We start from the raw sequence: 7,713 nt of genomic DNA on the forward strand, positions 1-7,713 counted from the left end.
GGCACCTATGTTGCCTTGTGGAAAATCCAGCTCTGACTTAGCCGGGCTTCTGTACCATAGTTTTTTTTTATGGTAGAATTAAATCATTTTTGATTATATTTCCTTATATATCAATATGTTAATTTAACAAGAAAATGATTGGATTGGTTAATCCTTACCGAATTTCAGAAACATATTCCTGAAACATACAAAGTGTATCCACCGCGCTTAGGGCCTCATTCAGATCTCATCAGTACTGCGCGCATTCGCATGCAGTACCGATGTTGCGCGTCTGTGCATGTGCAGGCGTATGGTGCGCGCACCCACGGCGACCTTTCGCTGCCCCATTACTGTATGGGAACGCCCAGCGTTCCATGGGCGTTCTCATGGTAATGAGGCAGTGACGCGGGTGTGGGGGGCGGGTAGCTGACATCACCAGCTGCCCGCCCATATCCCCGCCAGCGTGCACGCAAATGTAAGTAACTGAAAAGTCAATTTTATAGGCGTGCACGCTAAAAATCATTCAATGGTCGGTGACCATCGAAAGATGTGGGTGGTTACCTGGTGTTTATGCAATACATCCATTCGCAGCTGAGCGGGCGGGGGGGGGGGGGGGGCGGTCGTTCGCCAGGCGGGGTTTGGTGGACTCGCAAGGCTACGAATTCACAGCCTTGCAAATCAACCAGAATAACCCCCTTAATGTGGTTATATGCATCCAATTAATGACCGAGCCGCTAGATGTTGGAGTTTTTCACTGTCAGTGTCAAGGTTGAACAATGCAAGATGCTAAATAATTTGCTGATGTGCTCACAAGTACCACACCCAGTGCAACTGCAGGCCAATGGTGCCCAAAGAGTACGAGTCGCTATGTGGAATGTCCGTGGACTGGACAGGTAAGGAAGTTGTGTCCGCTAGCAGCTGATGTCAAAGACCCACCCAAAAAAAGCCTTGGCATGCCTGCGTTTGGACAAACATACCCGCAAAACATACTTACCCACTGGAGAAATCCAGAGAAGGTCCCAATGCTGCACATCGGGGGGCGGGGACAGGTTGATGTCACAAAGCCCAACCCCCAATCCCCACAAACTGCGAAATTCGCGTTTTTTTGGGGGAGGGGGCTAAAATGTCAGAAAATTACACTTTTTGCATGATTGCACATGTGTGAGGTCTCCAATGAAATACAGTACAGTAATATAGTACAGGAACTACTTTACCGTGTGTTAATTGCACTATATGCGTTACAGAGGATCACTGGGCTACAAGATCACTGAATACCGCGGTTCGCTCCATAGGGTTGGGCAACGCTCACCATAAATTTCACCACCAAATCCCTGGCAAAAACTATCGGCCACAAAGGAACTCACCCTCGGAGCTGAGCTCAGCACACATTTCCCTTCAGAATGAATGAGCGACAACGTAGCATATTTAGAAAATGGTGGCCAAGACTAGATTATTATAAATGCATCTCACGTGGTTATTTACTGTCAAAATGGCTGCCAGAATAAGGAGGAACAGTAACGCAAAGCAATACCAAATGAGAGGCACATGATTGCCACCAAAATAACAATGACCATTTCCTGAAAAACTTGTTCTGTTTTAAGAAGCATAAATAAAAATTTTCAAAGATTGTTTCTAATAAGGGTGAATCCAGCCAACATTCAGGATCCATGAGTAAGTGCGAAAGCACGAAACGCGTTGGTGGACTGACAAGCGGAAACTAGATGTCCAGTGCTCCGTGGCTGGAAGTTGGCGCGGGAGAAGATAGAGAAAGCCACATGAGAAGAGTGAGCCGTTCCAGCAGGGAACTAAAGACCCAGCATCATAGTAAGGGAAAGTTAGCCAACTCCCACAGGCCCACGGCAATAATACATCCCTATATTCCCATACCAGAGATCCAGCACCGCAAATACAGTTGTGCTAAAGAGCTCACACATTTCTATTATTTTACCTTTATTTTACATTTACTATCCCGTGCTGTTTGTATTCCCTGTATAGCAGCTTTACAGGATCAAAGATCTTACATTGATTATGCTGTCTGCTACAGTCTAGATGTATTGAGTGCCGAGCTGCTGACAAGCCTTAACTCTCTGAGACCTCCGGGCAGCGGCTGCTGGGCTGTGATTCAGGATTGTTAAACCGCCCCTAAATATAAAAAGCCTACATCTGCCCCGGCTTAAACCCATCAGATATTGTTGCCATACACAGTAACATTTCTCACGCAATGGCGACACAATAAAAGTTTCCTCTCCTGAGGAGAAGACATTTCCGTTCCTCCCCTGGGAAGGAACAGGGGAAATGTCCGGCGGTTGGCCACGGCAGTCCATGAATTGGCAAATGCGGCTGACCAATTATTGGATCAAACATAGTATACGAATTTGATCAGGACAATACTATGGCAGGCTCAGGGTATGACCAGCATTACTATTATTATTCTCAGGTTCTTCCACCAAAGTTACTTCAGGAGTGACATTCTTATACAAATAACATCTCTTCAATTATCATACTGAGAGCTGATGGTTTCTGCACATCTCTGCAGTTGTGTGATCCGCTTATGCACAGTTATCAGTTTCGGAGACCGCACGCGCTGTCCCCCACAGTGCTGGGCAGCATTGGGTTTCTTAGAACACTGGGCAGACTTCCCGGGCAGGGGCCATCTTTAAGGGCCCCATACATCAGCAATTAATTGTGACAATTTTCAGATATGGAGATGATTGCCACAATTAATTTTAGATGTGTGGGCTCCCCCTTTTGGCAATCCCAATCACAATCGCCAATCGATTGCTTAATCAGGTTTTTAAACATGTTTAATAATCTGGTATTATCTGCGGATTTTTTTTATATGTGTGGGCATTCCCAATTCGTCTTCTTCATCTATTTACATTATGAACAGCTGAAATGACAATCGATTGGGTAATTTCCAGATATGAAGATGCAATCTTTAGATGGAAAAATCTGCCGATCACTGAAATAAATCTGTAATGTGTGGGCAAAGTCAGATAGATTGTAAAATCCATTTATCTGGCCAAAAAATCCCTGGATCTGGAAATCCATAAATTGTGATTGCTGATGTATGGGGCCCATTACTGTTGGGACTGCACCTGAATGGGGGGGGGGGGGGGGGTGGTGCTGCTGTGCGGAGGGAGTGGATGGTTAACAGGCTGGAGGAGTTTTTCAGCTAGGTGCCAAGGGGGACGGGACGGGGGGACAGCAAGTATTGATAGGTTAGAAGACAAGAGCAGTAAGGTCGGGGACAGCATACTTCACGGGGGGGTGGTGTAGGGGGAACTGACGGAGAATGGGGACAGATAGTAAAGTCAGCAACATCAGTAGCAATAAAATAACAAAACAAAAAAAATCACAGAAAGTATCTGAGACAAGAGATTACAGACTAAAATGTTAACTTTCTAATGCAAGAAGCCTATCAGGAAAATGGGTGAACTTAGACTATTCAAGCTTGGAAAGAGCAATATGAAATGATAGGAATCTCAGAGACACGGTGCAATGATTCCCATGACTGGGAAGTATGTATAGAGGGCTATACCCTTTTCAAGAAGGCTAGGGTAAATAAAACACACTGAATACATTCATAAACGATATGACTAATGGGGGTAGCACTGAGGGTGGAGATATCCTGGGGTAGTAATAATTAAAATAAATTATTATCAGGTATACGCTACAGACCTCCTGACAGTACAGAGTCTGATGAGGAGCAATTCTCACATCAAATAAAAAGGGCAGCAGAAAATGGGCAAGTTTTCATTATGGGAGAATTCAATTATCCAGACATAGGGTGGTATTCAATGCCGGCGGCGAGCGCTGAAAACAAGTCATCCTCGCCGTTTAACCCCCTCATCCTATTCTATGGTCTGGGGAAATCCTCACCGTCAGAGGAACGACGGGGACACTCGCCGTTTCCACCTCGATGAAAAGAACTAGTGAGGTGGAAACAGCGAGTGAGGGGGGTCAGTTGAATACTATGCTGGTGAGCAATCGGCACTGCTCGCTATCATAGCTCGCTATAACGCACTGAATATACCCCATAGATTGGATTAACAAGTCGTTCAGCTAAAGGAAACAGGTTCCTGAACATATTGGGGGATCTTTATATGTCTCAAATAGTGGAGGAACCAACTAGAAGGGGGGGGGGGGGGGCTATATTGGACTTAGTACTGACTAATAATGTAGTGATAATAGAAAATACAACAGTACGGGAACACCTGGGTAACAGTGACCACAATATGTTCACACTAGAAATTAGTTTTCAGAAAAAGCAATATAAGGGACAAACTAGAACATTAAACTTCAGGAAAGCTCATTTCAACACGCTAAGACAGTTGCTATAGGACATAAATTGGGAGGCAGATTTCGCGGGGATGAACACTGAACAGATTTGGGACACCTTTAAGTCGTTCCTGGAAACACTTACACAAAAGTTTATTCCTATGGGTACTAAGGGGGGAAATATTAAGTTTAAACCTATGTGGATAAACAAAAGGATAAGGGAAGTTATTGGGGAAAAGAGGACGGCATTCAAAGTGTACAAGTCAAATGGTAATGAGGATTTTATTTTTATTTTTCATTTGATACATCCTGGCCTAAGATAATAGCAGAGGAACTGAACACATTTTTTTCATCAGTCTTTGCAAGAGGGGAAGATACAGGTGCAGTTCCAGAGGACTGGAGAAGAGCAAATGTAGTTCCACTGCACAAAAGCGGAAGCAAAGAAGAAGCAAGTAACTACAGACCAGTGAGCCTTACATCAGTAGTAGGGAAATTAATGGAAACACTATTAAAAGAAAGAAAAGTGGAATATCTTAAATTAAACAACTTACAGGATCCAAAACAGCATGGTTTTACTGCAGGGAGATCATGCCAAACAAGTCTCATTGACTTTTTTGACTCCGTGACCAAAATTCTAGATGAAGGGGAGGCTGTAGATGTGGCATATCTAGACTTTAGTAAGGCATTTGACACTGTCCCACATCGCAGGCTGCTAAATAAACTTGAAAGCTTGGGATTGGATTATACAACAATTAAATGGATAAGAACCTGGTTGCAGGATAGGAAACAGACAGTTGTAGTAAATGGAGTGCATTCTATGGAGGGACATGTTACCAGTGGAGTACCCCAGGGATCTGTACTTGGACCAGTGCTCTTTAATATCTTTGTTAGTGACATTGCAAATGGTAGTGAAGGGAAAGTATGCCTTTTTTCAGATGACACAAAGATTTGCAACAGGGTAGACACACCAGGAGGGGTAAATCAAATGACTGATGATCTAAGTAAACTTGAGAAATGGTCAAGAGCATGGCAACTACAGTTTAATGCTAAAAAATGTAAAATTATGCACTTGGGACTCAAAAACCCAAAGGCTCAATATAGTATCAAGGGTACTATAATGGAAACTACTGAGGAGGAAAGAGATTTAGGAGTCACTATTTCAGGGGACTTAAAGGCAGGAAAGCAATGTAGCAAAGCAATGAGGAAGGCTAGTCAGATGCTTGGTTGCATAGAGAGAAAAATCAGTAGCAGAAAAAAAAGACGTAATAATGCCACTTTATAGGTCATTGGTAGGGCCTCATCTGGAATACTGTGTCCAGTTCTGGAGACCATATCTTCAGAAGGATATAAATACATTGGAGAGTGTACAAAGAAGGGCAACTAAAACGGTGCATGGCCTACATCACAAAACGTACCAGGAAAGACTAAAAGATCTTAACATGTATAGTTTGGAGCAGAGAAGGGAAAGGGGGAACATGATAGAAATCTTCAAATATATCAAGGGTTTTAACATAGTACAGGAGGGAAATTTTCTTCAAAGGAAAGGAAGTAATAAAACACGAGGACATGCACTGAAACTGGAGGGAGGTAGGTTCAGGGGAAATGTTAGAAAGAATTACTTCACAGAAAGGATAGTGGATAAGTGGAATAGCCTCCCTTCAGAGGTGGTAGAGCCTAAGACAGTAGAACAATTTAAACATGCTTGGGATAGGCATATGAATATCCTTACAAAGAAATAAGGATTAAAAAGGGTTGAGATTACCTGAAGGGTAAAAAAAGGGGCAGACTAGATGGGCCAAATGGTTCTTATCTGCCGTCAAATTCGATGTTTCTAACTCATAAACACCACTAGCAACGATACTGCAAAGTTATTAGGTATAGAATTTTTGGTGGAACAATTCCATGGACGACTCACCAAATTGAAAATAAGTCACCGGGATCAGATGGTATTCACCCAAGAGTTTTAAGGGAACTGAGCGCGAAACTAGCTAGGCCAGGGGTGGCCAAACCTGTCCTCAAGATCTACCAACGGTGCATGTTTTCCAGGCAACCTGTTGATCTCTAGTAGGAATGAATGCAGCATGTTTTAAAATGTGACAGTTAGTAATGACTACACCTGTGCACCAGCTAGGTAACCTGGAAAATGTGGACCGTTGGTAGATCTCGAGGACCGGTTTGGCCACCCTTGAGCTAGGCCATTGTGCTCTGATTTTGTTACAAGGGATTGGCATATAGCAGTATTCCCATTATTTAAAAAGGGAAATAAATCATACCCAGGTAACTATAGACCGGTAAATCTTATATCTATAGTTGGGAAGATATTGGAGGGTATAGAGTAAGGGATTACATTCAACAACATTTAATGAGAAACAAGAATATTTGTGGGAAACAGCGTGGTCTCTTGAGGAATAGGTCATGTCAAACTAACTTATTTAGCTTCTATGAGGAAGTTAGTGTAAATTTGGACCAAGGTAATGCAGTAGATGTGATTTATTTTGACTTTGCCAAGGCATTTGAAAGTGCCACATAAGAGGCTGCGCTATAAAATGACAAAGTTGGGTATATGAGCTAACTTCAGTAATAGGGTAAGAAACTGTCTGCGGAACAAGGAACAAAGAGAAGTGGTTAACGGATTATTTTCAAATTGGGATCACAGTACTAAGTGGTGTACCTCAGGGGTCGGGGCTGGGACCAATTCTCTTCAACATATTTATTTATGATCTTAGAGATGGTTTAGAGTCTAAACTTTAGACCATTAAACTATGCTACTCATTAGTATTACAATGCAAGGAAAGGAAGAAGAACATTGTGAATTGCGCCAGATGTATAGCAGTGTTTAATCTATATTGTTTTACCAGATATGTCTGTGTAAAACTATTGAAGTTCCAGGTACAAAAGATATGGTATAAGAAAATAGTGAAGTATAAGAAACATGGGAGGAGGGGGTGGGGAGAAATAAGGGAGGGTAATTGTCCAGCAGCTGATCCGTGTCTTGGGGGAATTATGTACACATATCTTAGAAAGCGGTGCTAAATTATAGGCGCCTTTAGGCCATGTAGGAGGAGTATAAGGGGGATTCTCCAACCAGGGTAGCCAAGTCGCGTTAAATGTGGTAGATTTCCCTGTTGCGAAGGTTATGATGTCTTCCATATCCACAAAGTAATCTATTTTTAGCCATTCTTTGATTGTGGGAGGGATCGTTGATTTCCATAGGATCGGGATAAGTGACCTGACTCTTAAGGAACAACAAGGACTTGGGATATGCTAACAACCAAATAGGTCGGCTCTGATGAACTAGCCCCCCCAATGGATCAGCGAAAGGTTTGACTGATCTAGATTCATGGCTGGGTTGACCTGTTACCAGTGTTGTCCGATAACACACATACCACAAGTACACTGTCATCTTTCATAGTCCAATGTTGATGCAGTAAAATTAACCACATGTGAAATCTC

This window comes from Crinia signifera, chromosome 9 (genome assembly GCF_055691185.1).
Source record: "Crinia signifera chromosome 9, ASM5569118v1, whole genome shotgun sequence".
Classification (NCBI taxonomy): domain Eukaryota; kingdom Metazoa; phylum Chordata; class Amphibia; order Anura; family Myobatrachidae; genus Crinia; species Crinia signifera.